This window comes from Ostrea edulis, chromosome 2 (genome assembly GCF_947568905.1).
Source record: "Ostrea edulis chromosome 2, xbOstEdul1.1, whole genome shotgun sequence".
Taxonomy (NCBI): domain Eukaryota; kingdom Metazoa; phylum Mollusca; class Bivalvia; order Ostreida; family Ostreidae; genus Ostrea; species Ostrea edulis.
In genome coordinates, this window is record NC_079165.1 from 93,887,996 (window position 1) to 93,907,082 (window position 19,087).

General features: G+C 35.4%; 2 pseudogenes; both read right to left on the reverse strand.

The window, feature by feature from the left end:
• Positions 1-2,347: 2,347 nt before the first annotated feature.
• LOC130051985 (uncharacterized) lies at positions 2,348-5,862 on the reverse strand (annotated as a pseudogene).
• A 10,071-nt stretch (positions 5,863-15,933) lies between these two features.
• Positions 15,934-17,011, reverse strand: LOC125680144 (uncharacterized; annotated as a pseudogene).
• Positions 17,012-19,087: the final 2,076 nt, after the last annotated feature.

Below are 19,087 nucleotides of genomic sequence, written 5' to 3' on the forward strand. Positions count from 1 at the left end.
AAACGGATATGCGGAAAAGAGCAGTTGAGATAGTAGCAAATCATGAAATGTTGGAAATAGTCCGCACTGTGAGCTCTCCTCTGTGAAGAAATGAGATTTGGAAACAGAACCGATCTTATACTTGGTGATCTTAATCCTTTGCAAACATTCTCTCACAGTTAGTCACCTCATGACCCCTGGAACAAGATCGGGCTCACAATATGAGTTCAAACATAAATGTTGTTAAAAAAAATTCTGAATACCAACAAGGATAAAGGTTGTCAAATAGATATACTTCAACTTCCTATATAAATAATCAACTTCCCATATTCATGTTGCAATATTGCATTATCACCTGTATATAGTGTATATATATTTCAATTAATTCAATACGCAAGAGCTTGTACTGCCAATGATAAGTTTAAAATTGAAGCAGGCTACTGATAAACAAGTTTATGTTGTAAGGTTTCAACAGTCTCGTTCGAAGTCAGCATTTCGGAAATCGTATGGTCGTTATAACGATCTAGTTTGCAAATACAACATATCATTGGGTCAAAGGCTGTCTGACTACTTTCATATCGATTGTTAGATAGTTCTTGGCTCACTGCTTTTGACTACGGATAACTCTGCTTATTTGATCAAGATATCAGATTCACGGCGGTTGTTACCGGTAGACGTAGACAGAGATTGCGTACTCCTCCTAGACACATGATCCCACTTCTGGTATATCCAGGGGTCCGTGTTTGCCCAACTCTATTTTGTATTGCTATAGGAGTTATCAGATTAATTACTGTTCGTTATCTTCGTATTTTATATTTAAACATCTTCGTACAGTGTAGTTTCCCATGTCTTTATGTTATAACTCCTGCATATGGCTGAGTCGCAATCTATTTAAAGTTTAACATTGGGTATATACTTTAAATTAAAATCTATTCAGTGGTTTACATAATTGTTATATGGTTATGTAAACAAGCTCTGCCATAAAGGTTAGACTGAGATTTATTCGCTTTAACCTTTAGATTAAAAGTTTTCAACGAAAACTCAAAAGATAAATGTTTAAACTTTATCAATATTAGTCGGGTCCGGTAAAAAAATAAACCATTGTAAAATTTAGATATGTTGAACGTTGAGTCTCATCGGGGTGATATTTTCCCGTGTTATTACAAATCTGGCGAGCTATATTTTGTAATTCGTTTTGACTATTTGAACAGTCGGCACTCGAATTGATTGAAGGCACTATAATCCGGAGTTAGTAAATTATGGTTTGGGCTAGTACTTTGTAAAGAGCATCGATGTGTCCTTTTGGGTAGTTGATTTGAATACTTCTGAAGTTCCTCTACGATCGGTTCAGTGAATTTTACTCCTCCTAGGCACCTGATCTCTCATCTGGTGTGTTCAGGGTTCCGTGTTTGCCCAACTATCTATTTTGTATTGCTTATAGGAGTGATGAGATTGATCACTGTTCGTTATCTTCGCCTTACATGTGTGCATACTATTGGTGTTAGTTTTTTTTATAAGATACAAAAATAATGTCTTTTTTCACCTTTGTTAAGCTGTACTATGAAGTATTACAATGTAAATCCGTTTCCGAATATTTCTAAGATCGAGTTCTCTGACTCGGAGTATTTCAAAGAACGAATTTAGTTTTGTGTATGCATGAAATTCGATTTTTGTTGATGCTTCGAGTTGCAACATGGTCCATCGGGATCATGGTGGAACGATATAGTAATGCAGGACTTCCAGATAAATTGGGTGAGTCTTAGCGATCTATTTTACTTTTTAAAAAATTAACATAAGTTTCCTGTATGAGCATGTATACGATGGATGGCTAAAGTGTCTGACTGTAGTTAACTTATTAGAATAGAGGCTATCGACATTGACTGATTGCTTGTTTTACATCTCCTCGCGAACTTTTCACTCATAATGGTAAGTCACCAGCTGTAGCTGTTATTCAAAAAATCAAACCAAATATGCTCTTGGTATTTTTAATGTACAAATATACGTGTATATATATATATATATATATATATATATATATATATATATATATATGAGTTGCATCAAGCGAAAAGGGACCTTCGGAACAAGATTTTGGAAATTCACTTTTTTAGTTTTTCTTAAAGAACAAGTCCTCCTGATTATTTGTGTATCAATTTTCACTTCTTTTCTAAAAAATAATTGCATAAAAACTGCCATAGAAGCAAAGTGAATTGTTCTGTGTTTTGACGTCATTAGCGTAACGTCAAATAACGTTACGTGGTTTCGGTTTAGAATACATAACATATAATTCTGATGATGCCTTATTATAAGAGCTATTGATGCAGTCAAGGGTCAAAATGTGTGTAGAAGCAACAACAAAGAAGTATGTACATGTAAGCTCTTTTATGATGTTAGAGCATCTATACTTCATTCCAATAATGACATAAAGTTTCAATAATAGGCCAAATTATGGTGTGATTATTCCTCGTGATTCGGACAAGTCAGCTCTTTATAAGGATCCCTGACAAATGGTCTGACCATACGATAGAGGTATTTCTGTCTCTCTGGAGAAATCCCTCCTGGTGGTACAATATCCGGCATCACGGTATTAGCTGTCAGGTCTTCAGGTATAACAGCAGACTTCAATAATACAATTTCGGTCTCTACCTGATCAGCCCTTTCTCTGACGTACATCTTTCCTGGAAAAAGAAATAAATATATTTAGACATTTGTAAAATATATTCTTGCAGTCAATGATAAGAAATTCCTACCTGAATTAGTATCTCGTGCGCTGATATACGGTTAGTTTGCAAAATGACTGGGGATTTTACTTCTAAACTTACCAGGAAATGACGAAGAAAATCTAAAATGGTGCATTTTCCGTATGCCTCTTACTGGGCCAAAGTACTGGGATATAAATGTCTTCCAATCAAACCATTCCCAGTTGTGTTCCCCCGCATCATTTAGATATGTCACCGATCTGTTTGACTTGGCACTTCTGTTTATGACATCCACTAAACCGGATAAACTATCAACATCAGTCCTGTGGTACAAACGCTTGATGTTGGCAAATCCAGCATCCACCAGACAACGCCCATGATAGGGCACCTGCGTTGAAAGGGTAATATCCTTGTGTAGGCTTAACAGTGTCCGCCATGACAGATACCCCAGTACGTATCTGTTTTTATTCTCACCTAGAAGAATAGTTACCTCTATAAATACATGTACGAGTATTTTATAGAGAAAAATACACAAAATCATGATGTATAGTTGAAGGTGAGCAAAATACAAAAAATGCATACACTACAACGTATTCAAATGTTAACGTACCTGCACAATTATCACAATGGATAATGCATTCTTTTTCTCCAGATCCAAATGTTGTAAGGCAGTGATGTAGCATAGAAATAACACCGTTTGAACCTTTGACGCCAGCCCCGTTTTCTCCCATTCCCTGGTCTTCATCAACTATATAATTCACCTGCTGGTAACATCCCTCTAAGGCAACTCCAAAAAGCTGCACCTTTCTTGGTGTCAAGAAATAAAGTGGTCCCTCTGTCTGGCATGATGTGGAATGGAAAGCGCTTGAGAAAAGTCGAAGGTGTAGTGGACATGTTGAAGATTTGTTGAGCATGGAGGAAGTAATCCCGCTGGTCTTGCGAATGTACTAAATTCATCTCTTGCTTTCTTCACTGCATCATTATATACCTGAAATAATTCAATAAATAAAATAAGAGCTAATAGGTGTTTAATAAACGTAAATTCTGATTTGATTTTAAAATGGCACAATCCTTGAATAAATATGTATTGAACAAAACTTATCATTTACCTGTCGTTCCATCTCAACCTTTGACAAGTGTTCTGTGAAAATGCGCAGGTCCTCTTGCTTCTTAACTAACCCAACCGCCGTTGAAATTATTGCTCTACAATCCTCACATATAGGCCATATGTCAGATCGGGGTGTCATATATTTAATATGAGGACAACAGTCTTTCCACAAAAGTTTGAAGGTTGTGAGTCCCACTTTTCTTTTACCCAACTCGTCACATGATGTAGAATACAAAGAATGGAGTGTAGTTTTGCTGCCCGATGAAGGTAAATATGTGATGGGGATGCTTTTGTTTTTCACCGTTGGCTGTGGAAGTCCAAATTCTTCAGCGTAATTCTGGATGTAGTCGATTGCGTTCTTAAGATCATCGAAATTGAAAGCATTTGATGGGCGTCTGTTCTTGTTTTTGTGTGTCCGTGGAACATGTCCATTTTCATTCATGTGGGAAACTAGATTTTTCACATACTTTGATCCAACTCCGTAGGCGAAAAGAAAGGAACCTTTACAAATTTCTTGATTTTGGAAATAGTATGCGTATTTCTTCCTTTTCCTCTCTTTCCCACGTTGGGTATTGCTACCAAATCCAGTACACATCAGTCTTCCCATTATAAACATGTCCTTTTCATCCCTAGTGAGTTCCTTTGTGGTCAATATTGAGTTCTGTATCTCTTTTACACCGATATTTTTCAAACAGTTTTTACCACAAGAACAGGCTGTAGTAGTGTTCTGCTTTAAACTTTGAAGATCGTTGTATCCATTACAAGCAGTGTCCTCCTCACCTTCACTTTGACTTTCTTCGTTGTTGTCGGTGAAAGAGTTTCTTCCAAACATATCGATTTTGTTTCTGATAGTTTCTTGTCGATGAAAGCCTTTGTTGATTTCATCATCACTGCCATCATCGCTTACATCACCGTCGGAGACATCTAACACAGGATTGTATTTCGATAATCGTGTGGGCCTATGGGGGAAATACTCATCGTCTAAGTGTCCTAGATCCTGTAAAGTGAAAAGTATGGATATCAAATTAGTATTGGTGTTAAAAGACAGCAATGGGGTCGTATTCTTTATTTAATGGGTGGGTGTAAATACAAAATTAATGTCTGTAGTGGTTAAAGTATATTGGCTTTTTAAATCAATTTTGAATATCTATTTATCTTTTATCGATACCAAAATATACTAGTATAGGGACAATCGATTTATTCTTTTAGTCTGCCTACCTTTTTGACAATTAATTTATGTTATTGTGATTTCATAGTTTTAGCTACATGTATAATACATTTTTAAAAAATCAGTTGTTCTTAAAGGCAAAATTATATATTTAGAAGTACATGTAAAGTGTTGAAAAAGTAGTATTTGGAAATAATATATAATATACATTATTAGGATTTTTAAAGCGCCTTTAACTTCAACAAAGTTACAGTTCATATAAAATCAATTAAAAACAAATCACTGCTTGAACGTTATTTAAAGAATAATTAATTCGATATCTAAAGCAACACCTTATAAATAATCATTCCTATGAAAATACTTTAATGTTTATATTAACTTTGAAAATAAAAGATAATAATGTTGAAGAAAAAAATGAAATTGCAATTTAAAAAAGAAAAAAGAAAAAGCGCAATTTTGAAGAAAAAAATGTTGCCCGTCAGAGGAATTGAACCGGGATCTTCGTGTCAGAAATCGAGAACGTTCCCATTTGACCATTTCGACGTTACATAACTTTGTAATAAAATTAATACAGTATTGTCAGGGAAAAAAAAGAATCTTTGGATAAACATTTTGTTTACTGTTGTCAAGTGCTTCTATTAAGTTCATAATCAATAGTTCTTTAAATATATCCGTTTATTAGGAGAATGTTTACCCATTATTATACTTATTCTACGACTATTATCACTAAATAACAGTGCCGACATCGTTGGTTAGTGTTGTCGTCTGTTTACATCAGATCACAATATTATCGTAAGCAATATACCTAGTAAGTCTTACATATTTCAATATATAGGCATACATGTAGTTTTGTGAACAATAGTTCTTTAATGGGAGTAAGCTCTGTATATATGCACAGTTACTTTTAAGTTATTTTACTTATTTTGATTATGTACAAGAATATATAGGCCCTATGTAGATCCATATAGGCATAAACGTACACTGTGTTTTACGGGGACAATGTAACACAATTTAAATCTTAAACTACATGTCATTAAAAAATGAATGCGTTACCTGTAGATCCATGGGATGCCAGTAGTTGTGGTATTATCTCTGTTGAAATCTCTTTTTAGCGGTGTCGTTTTTTTCCCCCCGGCAATTATCGTCTGTACAACAACGTTACTTTTTTGATCGATTGTGACGTTTTTCCATGAACGTCACGAAGGTCCCTTTTCGCTTGACGCAACTCATATATATATATATATATATATATATATTTTATATATATATATATATATATATATCCAATAATAAAAGTCAAGAAACACAAAACTCGAATAACATTTCACTGTTAGCGCTTTCGGCTTTAATGCCTCTTCAGACAGTTATTTTAATAATTAATTCATTTTATAACTGTCTGAAGAGGCATTAAAGCCGAAAACGCTAACAGTGAAATGTTATTCGAGTTTTGTGTTTCTTGACTTTTATTATTGGATGTATTTACTGTATCAAATACCGAATTCTTTATTTACAAACTATATATATATATATATATATATATATATATATATATATATATAAAGCACTAAATAATCACAACTAGGTACTGAAAATTTTCGCCCCAGCCCGGGGTCGAACCAGCGACGTACGGCACCCACCGTCTAGCAAGATTGTCAAACCAGTGCGTAAGTCCACTCGGCCACAACGAAGGGAAGTCGCTGATTCGACCCCGGGCTGGGGCGAAAATTTTCAGTACCTAGTTGTGATTATTTAGTGCTTTATATATTAATTAATTGATTATCACATGTATCGTTTAGATCCTAGGAGTAAACGGAAGGTTGGGTGTTATAACTGTTTATATATATATATATATAATTCAATAAAAAAGCAGGAAAATATACAGTTCCAAAATATATTTAAATCACTAGCGCTTTCTGGATTTTAACATCCATCCTCAGGTGAATACAAAGCGCTAGTGATTTAAATATATTTTGGAACTGTATATTTTCCTGCTTTTTTTATTGAATTATATATATATATATATATATATATATATATATATCTGTGCGAACACGTTTGAATAAGTCCTCAATCCTCTTTGTTACTAATCGTAAGAGGTTACTAAATGCGACGGTTTTTTAGATGAGAATGCAAAGAAACCGAGGCAATACAATGTAGTACGAAAACTGTAGATTTGGGCATTTGCCAAAAATTCATACTAATGACAAATAATACAAAATGAACAATATGAGCAATTGATATTTCTAAAATAAACATGGAGAAGTTTAACATATTAATAAAGATTAGTTAGAGTGATTAAAAACAAACGTGTAAACATAAACTGATGTAATCCAATAGTACCCCCCTCCCCAAACACCAAGTAGATTTTGCAATCATTTCCATAAACGAGCTATATTACATGTGCTGTATTGCCATGTAAACTATTATCAATAACTATAAAAAAAAGTCTTCTCAAGATATTAGGCAGATACCAATAAATTGTTTATTGTACTGCCTTGTATTTGCTGACCTTTGACCTGGAAGTCATTAGGGTCATCTACTATTCATAACCAACCAACATATGAAATATCATAATTGAACAACAGGCTCAATATATTGGGGGGGGGGGGGGGGGGGGGGGGCATTGCATAGAGTACTAGCTACATTGCACCTAGCCATTTTTAATTGATTGATTTATTGATATTTTCCGCCACACTCAACAATTTTTCAGTTATCTGGTGGTGCCCAGTGTTTATTGGTGAAAGTGAAAATCCAGATACAATGTACGTCCTGTGAAGAGACCACCGACCTTCCGAAAGTAAAGTGGGAAACTTTCTCACTTACCGGTGCGAGCGGGATTCGAACCCACGCCGACAGAGTCTGTGTGATTTTGAGCACTATGCTCCAACCACTCGGCCACGGAGGCCCCTGCCATTTTTAATCTTTTGACCTGAAAATCAAGGGGGGTCATATACTACCAGTGACCAACCCCTGTATGAAATATCACTATCAATCAAAGGGTTCCGAAGAAACTGGTCAGACATCGATTGTACAGAGTATTGTATTACACCTGGTGACCTTTGGACCAGAAAATCAATATGTGTCATTTTCTAATGCAGAAGCTACATGAAACTTTAAAATTTATTGAAGTTTGTTCAGTGTTACTGTAATCTATGTTGACATACCAGTAATTAGTAAATTTATAATATTAACACAGAACAACTCATTTTTGCAAAGTTGTTAATTCAACAAACATGGATCACAATGTTATCCTAACAACACAATCATCTTTTTTTTTATTATAATAGTGATTTTCCTTCAACTGTTCAGTAATGAATCCTTATTCAGTAGGCTCACATAAGACACTTCAGGTTAATTTTGCAATGTTTTAGTTACATTAGTCTTCTGACACCAAAACTTGCTCTTAACTAAGTCATGATGTGTCCTTAGAAGAGTAGACTACCAGTTTAGTGAATCAGGATGGACTTGTGTCGTGAGGTGTGTTCATTGACTGTAAAACTCGCAGGTTCTTTTTCTTTTCCATTCTCAAGAGCTCTCCTTTGTCTTCTATATCATGTAAGAGTCATGGAATGCATCTTCTGCTCTTCAAGTTCTAAAACATGTGTTGAAAAAATATTGAAAAGTTCATTTTATTTTTCATACAGTACACACCTAATTCAATTTGATTAAACTAAATTTACATGTACAAGATCATTCATGATGCTAGAATAATAAGTTTACCACTTAATTAATTACTTAATTGATAGGTTATCATAGATTATCATCCCCGCCCGCCCCTCAAAAATTATCTGTGAAATAAGCATAGATTTATATATCTGGCATTAAATTATGCACTTCTGTTGACAAAAACTCGTTTGTCATTAATATATTTTAGATTGGCATCTCTAGTGTAAAATTTTCGTTAAACTATAAGGAATGCAATCTTTAAAACGTGGGATTTTAACAGGTTTTTTTTAAATGTTAATGTTTTTGGCAACTTTAGTGTGTTGCAGAAGATCATTCCACAAACTAAACTGGCTGCAGCCCAACTAAATGGAAGTACCCCAAAAGACTTTTGCGAAATTTTTGGCACGGTGAGCTTAAGTGATGTTTCAGATTATTAGAAGTCGATATGGGGAATACACTTCAATCGGTTCTTGTAGCTATTCGGGAACACGTTTTGTCAGCGCGCAGAAAGTAGACACCAAGATTTTTTTTTTTTTATTGCGGACGATACTGCACTGAAAGCCAATGTAGCTGCGCTTAGATTAGGAGACTGGGGAAATATGACCCCGTGTTGTTGTCTTCGACACAAGCCTGGCTGCGGTGTTCTGTACCTTCTGTAAGCGGTCCAAGGTGGTCTTCTTGATTCCAAATAGAAGAGAGTTCACATAATCAAATTTTCATGTAACGATTGCATTGACACGAGTCTTACATGCTTCTGTAGTTATGAAATGGCATATTCGACCAATATTGCTAATATGAAAGAGATATGCTTTCACAATATATGATACATAACTCTCAAAAATGAGATAGGAATCGAGGTGCACACCAATATTTTTGACACATGATGCAGCAGATATGTTGTTTTCTCCAACTTTAAGGTGGTGTAATGGAATATTTGCTGTATTATGTTTTTAAGAGAAAATGATCAGCTCCGTTTTGTTCTGCTTCCGTTTCAACAATAGCCATCAATGAATTGATATCTGCTGTACAAGCTTCTAATCTTGAAAAGTAATTATTCCATCCTGCATTGGTTGTATTACAAGGTATATTTGAGGGTCGGCCGCATAATAGTGGTACTTAATTCCATGTTGTCGACAGATGGTTCCGACTGGTTTGGAAAACAGGCGGTAAAGTTTAGGACTAAGAACAGACCCTTGGGTGACGCCAAAAGAAAGAACTCGCTCAGTAGATTTGACGGAGTTAATAGATACGGATTGATGTCGCTTTTCTAAGTAATAATGGATCCATTTTTAATTTTCAAGATCATTTTTTAATGTATGAAGCAATTATAATCCGAAAATATAAACAACGTGTATGTCAATAATCATGATAAAAATGCTCAGGTATTTATGGTCTCTTTTAGGTAGTTCTTATCTGTATGTTTACATGCAACTTTAATTCCAGAGGTAAGGGGGTGTCCGGACCTCCACTCTAGATCCACGCATGATTCGGATATACATGTAGTCATTAAGCAATGTTTTGTGCACATGCCACTAAATCCTAAGTGACCGACGGTGAGTGGGGTGGTTAGAGTGTAAATGCAGGAAAAGAAAGTTCTCCTTATGTGTGAAAATCGCGTTCTAATACTTCAACACCAGTTCCACGATTTAATGATGAAAATAGTAACCAATGACTAGCCATCAATAACTATGTCACAGAACACGTGCGTCAGTTATCGACAAATGTAAGGTGATTCTATAAACAAATAATTATTACAGCGACGTAGCAACAGGGGGAATTTGGCCCACACATTCTTTTGTTTTAAGAATGTAGTTTTTCCATAAATTTTACATGCGAATTTTGATTTATCTCCCCCCCCCCCCCCCCCCCCTTTATGGTAGTACTGAATGCTTGCGAAAATTTAAGCATGAAACGATTAGAGTTGTAGATCTGTTGACATTGATTGCAAATGCAGTCAGAGTCGTTCGTTTCTACTAAAAATGTTTTCTTAAGAAATGTTTTTTATCTATTTTTTACATGTAATGATCGGGGTTCACCGGGTTTTGTCCTCTTGGAACACACAATGCAAGCGTATACTTTATCTTTTAGCTTACAACTGACTAATAATTTAGATATCTACATATTTCAGCTTGTCTGTAAATATGTGTCTTTATCTAAGCATTATTTACGATAGTATTCGCATCAACGTATGATTTACTATATGTATATATATAATAATAGTAAGCCCATCTCTGTTATGTTGCAATCCGGAAACTTTGTTCCGGAATTATAACTCATCACGGGTGCACTCGGCAATTACGCATCCCAGCTTCCTTCTTTTCCATTCAGCAGCCAACCAAGAAGGTCGGTCAAATTTTGGGGAAGAAAAACATTTTAAATATCTTTTACTAAATAAGGAATAAGTTGTTTCCAATTTCAAAATCATTAAGATTAATCATGTCAGATGATAATTTTACAATGTAATGACTACGATGGCTTTTACAATTTGAGGATTTTAGCAGATTTTAATGTTGGCACACGTGGAAGGTTTATATTGGTGACTTGTAACTGCGTCAATTATACTTGAATTCTCATATGTGTAATTAGAAATTACATAGATTCTTTTTATTTCAAATTGATGTAAGCATGCCGCCGGTACGACAAAAACGAGGTAGCAGTAAACCAACAAGAGGGGGGGGGGTGCCCAATCCCAGGTACAAACGGAGCCGCCGGTCCCGCAAGGGGGAATAACCAGCGACGAAATACCGTCTAGTAATACCGACCAGCCCTTTCAGACAGGTACAAATACGCTTCTGTCACAGGATTGGGGTTTTACCCCCATGCCAGTAAATTCAGTGCAATTTTCATTGGGGCAAAACGTTAATGAAATGATCAGGCAGAAAATTGTAGAGGGAAAACATGTAGACCTGGCTCTCTTGTTAAAACATTCAAATATTGAAGACTCGGCTAGCGAGAGAATTTTTCTGATTGGAAATGATGGTCAGATGCAGAGTAAGCGAAAGAATACTCTTAAAATTACATCTATTGAAAAATGGATGGACGCTTTTCTCATTTATTTGAGTGTGTTCACGTCTGTCCATACAAGTAAATACCAGGAAATGCTCAAGTACATGCATGATGTACGTACGGGAGCTGGCAGGTCCTCTGGGTGGAAAATATATGATGAGCAGTTTCGGCTCAAATTAGCAATGGATCCCACCAAATCGTGGTCAGCCATAGTCACAGAATTGTGGGTTATGTATATGGTTGGGGGTCATAACATGGCACCTGCAGGAGTACAGGGGGTAAATAAATGTTACATGTTTAACTTTCAGGGGTTTTGTGGTAGGAAACATTGCACGTATGCTCACCTTTGTATTAAATGTAGCCAAGAGCATGCAATGACAAATTGCCCCCTTGCTGTCAATGTTAACAAACAAGCTCCTTCTTTCAGTCCCAAACAACCTTTACGACAGGGGCCCCAACAAGGGAGCCGACCAGCACACCACATCCCGCAAAAGTACCCTCGATTTGCCGCACCCAGGCCTCTGGGAGCTCGGTTCAACTCCTGTTAGGGTCTCTAATTTAGCACAGTATCTGCACCAATGGCATTCATTGCGGACAGTAATGACGACGTTATCTCCCCCTGACTACAGGGGGCGCACGCTCCGATGGGGTCCAACAGTTCACAACAATGGCGGATAAACCCGGTAATAGCTATGGTGTGTGGGATCTCCCGAAGCTTAGAAATGAATTGCGAGAGCGAGGTGCAAGAGTTTTAGGAAGGAAGAGAGAATTGATAGAACGGTAAGGACTTTCTTCATTCATTATTCATACAGTATCGCGGTATTGTTCCAATCTTGCTGATATAAATCGTACTGTTTACATGATTCAACAAAACGACTATAGATACCGTGTGTCGGTGAAATCGTAACACATGGATTTGTTTGTTTTCTTTTGTGTTGTTTTTACGAAAATATAATAAGTTCACACATTTGTTGAATTAATTGAATGTCTGAAACCGTTAAATGTTTATTGAGCAGTCGTTAGAATTGACAGAATCACGTACTAGGCCCAAGTACTACAAGACGTAGTCTACCCTGCGCGGTGCGTGTTGTTGTGATTAGCAGGTGTTTGATAGCCTATGAATATTGTTGATCAATAGTGATAAATACGATGACTAATAATTCATTATTTATTGACAACAATGGAATTAAACATTGTAATTGTAAGTCATCGTCATTTCACTTATTTGTCAACATCATCCATGCATTAAAACTCATAATGGGGCCCACATTAGGACTCGGGGTATATTCTCTGTCAGGTGTGATTGTCCCAAGAACTTTGTCACACAAGCACGGGTATTTCTGGAAGGGAACATTTAGCCTTCATCCTAGTTTTGGCTAGTGAGCAGAGTTAACCCTTTAGCTTGATAGGAAGAGTACTTGACTTGTCTGTTAAATAATTGTATGTTTAATGATTTATTTTTCTAAATGCTAGATATATGCATGCGATGAATAGATAAAGTATGATTTATTTCAGTCTGGAAGCATATGATAGAAATAAAGATTTTGGTAGAGAGAAGTTAGAGAGTGAAGAATATGTAATGAGTGTGCCTGATCATGACATATACAAAGATTTGAATGAAGATTGTGTGTGTGCAACTGTGAAGATGACGGCAGTAGAGTTTTTCCTTAGTCAAGAAAATAAAAGAATTGACACTATACCACAGAATTTATTCTCGAATAGATTTCTAAAGTACATTCGTTTGGCAAGCTTCAATAACTTTTTCTTCTTCAGAAGTGAGTGTCGTGCCCAAATGAAAAAGTCAGTGACTTATAAGATTGATGTGTGCATTGATCAAGATGGTTGTGTTGTAGAAACACAATGTGAGTGTGCTGCTGGTATGGGACCTAAAGCTCATTATAAACATGTGTGTACTTTGCTGTTAGCAATATGCAAGTTTTCGTCTTCAAAAGAAATTGTAACTGAAAAAACATGTACTCAGAAAATTCAAACTTTTCATCAATGTAAGCCATTTTCTGGAAGCCCCATCAAGGCTCAAGATTTGCAACTTGCTAGACAAGACACCAATGCTTTTAATTTTGATCACAGGCCTACTAAATTCAGAAAAAGCACAGGTTACAATGATTATTTTAGAAATAATTGTGTTAATTATGCTCCAATTAACCGCCTTCCTATTTCTCAGTTATTTACTCCAGCAAACCCATATGCAGTTGACCTTGACCATGATTATTCATTTGAAAAACTCTCTGACATTTGGCTTCGAGAACAAAATATTACAAATATAAGCAATGCAGAAATTTGTTCCTTAGAAAAACAAACTCTGGGTCAATCAAAAAATAAACTATGGCTCTCAGAAAGATGTAAAAGATTACATTCCTCAAAATTTGGTCGAATTTGCAAATGTACAGATAGGACAGATAAAGATAAACTGGCAAAATCTCTTACAATTGTTCATGATATCAATTCAGCTCCCATAATTCATGGCAAGAAGTATGAGTCTGTTGCTCTTCAAAAATATTTTGAGGTAACGGGTGAATTCACCAGAAGTTGTGGAACTTTTGTTAGTAAAATCTGTCCATTTTTAGCAGCCAGTCCAGACTCTATTGTAGAACAAGATAAACTTGTAGAAGTTAAATGTCCTTTTTCTTCCAGAACTCAACTTGTTACAACACAAACAGTTCCTTATTTGAAAGTTATTAATGGTCAAACTACATTAGACCCAACACATGAGTATTATTATCAAGTTCAGGGGCAGTTGTTTTGTTGTGAAAAGAAAAGATGTGATTTTGTTGTTTATACATTTCAAGATATCAGGATATTTCAAATTGAGAGGGATGAGGTTTTTTATAGAACAGATGTTAGAAAAACTTGAACACTTTTTTCAGTCACATTTCAAGAATGCTGTTCTAGAGAAGTTTTACTTCAAGCAGTATAGCAATTTTACATTTTGATTTGAGAGGATTAGACAAAATAAAGTTTTATCATTGTTTGTTTATATCAATTTGAAGTATACTTTAATTGCCATTGTGATCTGTTTATTTTACCATGAGTCAATGTTGCATACATTATCAGAATTTTGTTTTTTCTTTTTGTATATATATTTCTTAGCATAGGCAATTGTAGGTACCCAAAGCTACCCTTATAGAATATATATATATATATATATATATATATATATATATATATATATATATGAATCTTTTCTCTTATTTTGTACATTTTTGAATTGGGATGTTTATTTTATGAAGATGACATTGTTGTTGAATTGAAATTCGGAATATGTAGTTAAACCTACTTATCTTATGACTTAAATATATAGTTTAAATGAAATCCATATTTTTCTTGTCTCTCAGTTGATAACTTCAGAAATCTGAAAGTTTTGTATGTCGACCTGTGGAAAGCATCCAATAGTGATAAGGAGACTTTTTAAAACAAAGTATCTGGATGATCTGTTGTGTAAGTCAGTAAAAAGTAACAGGCAGTAAGCAATAGAATATTTACTAATGGAATACCCTATGTACAAATTCCATGTACTGGATCAGATAAATCTACAATTAAAATCGATAGAACTAAAAAATTTAAAATATCTGCTTCACTTTGGATAACAACTATCAAATACTTACTCAGAGAGTATTGATGGAAATATTACATTGGAAGAGAATGCATAAAATTCAAATTTTTCGTGTACAGTATCTAGAGGGCTGTAAAATACTTACTCACAAAATACAAAAGTTCCGTGTTAAAAAAAATTAACAAACAAGTACTATATCAAAACAATGATACTTCTCAAAGGTTAGTATTTCCCACATAGGTACACTTGTAGTAGACAACTGACTGACAGACATTGTGGTTACTCTAAAGTGCCGCTTGTTGTAATCTTAGTTGAGATTTGACTCAGCTGATGTATATATGATGCAAAATTTGTACATGTATATGAATTTGACAGTTATTTGACAATAATGAAAACAGTGTTTAAAGGTGCTATGCAGTGAATGCACCCTAATGCAAAGCTTTCCAGTCTGACACTGGAAATGAATGCAATAGCTGCCAAATTCATATCAAGTTTTGAAACCTGTTTAGTTTTGAATTTTGCAAGGGTAAGAAACACATGAAATGAGAACTGAATTGGGAATACCTAGGCAAGTCCTTAAAAAATTGTTAATTAAATTGCAATAATGTATAGATGTTGGGGAATTATTTCCAGACATAAATTACAGAGGGCTGTTCCACGATTTGACGAAGGCATCAGTCCAAATATCAGCTGAGTGGAATCGCAACTGAGATTACCAGTGAACTAGTTGGTACATGTTCTTAAGCATTTTTTGGAATAATACACTGCCTGAAATTACAAAGCATGAAACAATTGAATATGATTTCAGAGGCAAGTTTTGTTTCAGTTGTATTTAGAGGTTGAGTAAGAATTTTGTAAGTCTTTGCCAAACCAATAATTCGTTCAATGTGTACACGTTTACTTGAACTTTTGCGGTCTCTTTGAATAGTTTTCCCACACATTCTGTTTCTGTTCTTAAAAAAAGTAGGCATATTTACAGTAACATCATAGGGTGCAAAAAGGTCTTGAACATTAAACCCTTTGTCAGCCATTATGCTGTCCCCCTTGTCACATAATGTTGTAAGTCTTGATCTTTCAACTATTTGCCTATCAGAAGTTGAACCCCCATATGCTGGGGAAAGGTAAGAAACTAAACCACCCGGTGTTGCTCCAGCTAAAACTTTAACTGTGTTTCTATTTTTATAGGTGGAAAAGGTGCTCTGGGTGGTTTTGACTTCATCACAGGACATTCAGTCCCATCGATGATCACCTTAGTAGTAGGAAACTGCCTGTTGAAGTCAGTTGGTGTATAATACCTGACGAGATCTCTCTCTGGCCACAAGTCAACTTCTCTCCACTGGTGAAACATAAAATTCACCCATGTAATCCAGATATTGGATACAGAGGACTCTGAAATGCTAAAAAGCCTATTCAGTTCAAAGTTAATCTTATGCTGTCTAAGCTTGATCAGTGTTAAAAAAAAACTGATCAGGAACACTCACATTATCTACCTGAGAATATAGATAATTAAGATTGTATGCCGCTTCACCAAGTGTCCACAGGACAAATAAAAGATCTTGATACGAAGAAAGACCAGTATAAAACATAATACCAGCATTGTCATTGACAAAGTTTTCAATACTAAAAATGGGTCTTTGTGGCGTCTGTGTGCTGGAGTTCACCGGAAATGATGGGGGGAAATTGGAGTTACTTGGTGCAAAAGAGGAGAGTAGTGCATTAGGATGAACATCTGTCTCAATGGTGACTTCACTCTCCACATTACACACAGAATCTTCATTTGGAAGGAAAGATGCACCATCAGCTTCACCGCCCATGTCCTCAACTGCTGTGCCAGTGTTAATGTACCCTCTTCCAGACCTCAATGTGCCATCTTCAGATTCTTTGAATGACTGCTTACATTGTCGCCATGGAAAGATACTTGGGACAGCATGGTCTTTTAGCTGTTTCTTTCTTGGTGTAGTGCCTATTATATGGATGGAAATCTTAACAATTCTGAAGTTTAAGCATTACATGTACATTCAATTGATATTGTTTATAGTAGTGTTCTTGATCATAGTTTACTTTATAATATCTGAATCTACAATTAAAATGAAAATTACAACTTGAATTGGATGAATTTTATTGATAAGGAACACTTTGGTGGAGGCACAGGGCAGTATATCCTCCTTTAGCACCAGCAACAGCAAACTACACCAACATAGAATTTGTTTTAACACAAGAAATCCAACAATTAAGAAAAGCAAAAAATAATTTTGACAAAAAGTAAACAAAAACTCAATTTCATTATGCAATATGTGAACATTTGAGGTGGCGAGGTTCAAACTTGAATATTTATTGTTTTTATATGTAATACATGTTATAAATTTATTCAGATAAGTTAATGTAGTTTGCAATAGTAAGCCCTGGGTGGGAATCGAACCCACATACCAAAGTGTGAACATTTTATGTTGCAGTATAAAACCAGTAGAAAAACTTTTTCAGTGTGCAAAATCAACGGTAGACAAAATCTACTTGAATTACCCCCCACCCCCCAGTCTGTTGTAGCGAGACGAGTATCTTGAACTAATATGTTTATAGAGAGAATTAATGCAGTTTTAAGACATTTACACATTTTGGGCATTCTGTAGTTCAATTTTATTTCCCTATTAGTACTACTTGCACAAATTAGACACTAGATATTATCACCAAGAAATAAACAGTATTGTAAATGACCTATGCATATTCAATATTAAGTGATAAAGTCTGTTGCAAAACAAAAGCGAATACAAATAATGAGTACAATTAGAATTTGATACTTCTATGTTAGCCTATAATAATCAGTTGGGCCTATAAAATTTGAAATTGTGGTACACTCTTCGAAAGCAAGTTTCGCACACTGATACTCTAATAGTAGTTGGACATCATTTCATATTATTAAATGTAAATAGAATTAATGAATTAACTCCCTGGTTTCCTTGTGAGCTGTTGAAGGGTGTTGCAAAGTTTGTCCCATCTTGTAGTAGACTCGTACCTTGGACATCCATGACTAAACAAGTGTAGAATATGTCATCATAGCAATGTTATGGATTATTTAACTACTTCAGTAATGCATTGATATGATTTAATTGACAGGGACAGATACACGATTACACGTTCCTGGTACTACAGCTGTACTATAGTATCATTCGATGTATATTACGTAATTTGCAAATTAACGAAATAACAAATAAAAAGAAAACATTGGTAATATTAAAGAAACAGACTTTAAAACAACTGCGATGTTACCGTGAGTTGTTTCCTTGATATAGTCGGTACTTTCGAAATGTTGAAAACACACAACACTGGAAGGTGAAGGTTGCCACAACTTTCCTGGCTTCTGATCACGCTTAATAGCAATAATCCAGAGCTTCCGAAGGGCATCGTCTTTTGGAAAACGATGTCCTCCCCTGTTTGCGCACCCAGGCACACAACAACATGACGAGGGCATGCTACAATACTTTTAACTGTATGAAATGTTTACGTATTCGTTTGCTTTGCTAATGGAATCTATTCTGAGCTAGGACCCCATCGGTAAAGGCTCCACCTACTTCCGCCGCAAGGGAAACAACTGCAAAAATGTATGCCATATCCAATCAGGCATGTGGCAAAGGAAATAGTACATGGGTTTACTTATGGCTTTAAGTTAAATTATACAGGTCCTCGAATTTTCACGTTTTCCGACAATTTGAGGTCAGCTAGTCAATTTAAAAATCAGTTACAGGAAAAAATCCTTAAAGAAGTTAAAGAGCGAAGGATAATGGGCCCCTTTTTACAATCTCCTATGCCTAATATGCATATTTCACCTATATGGCTTGTTCCAAAGTCAAGTGGTGGTTGGAGGATGATTACACATCTGTCGTACCCTCCATCCC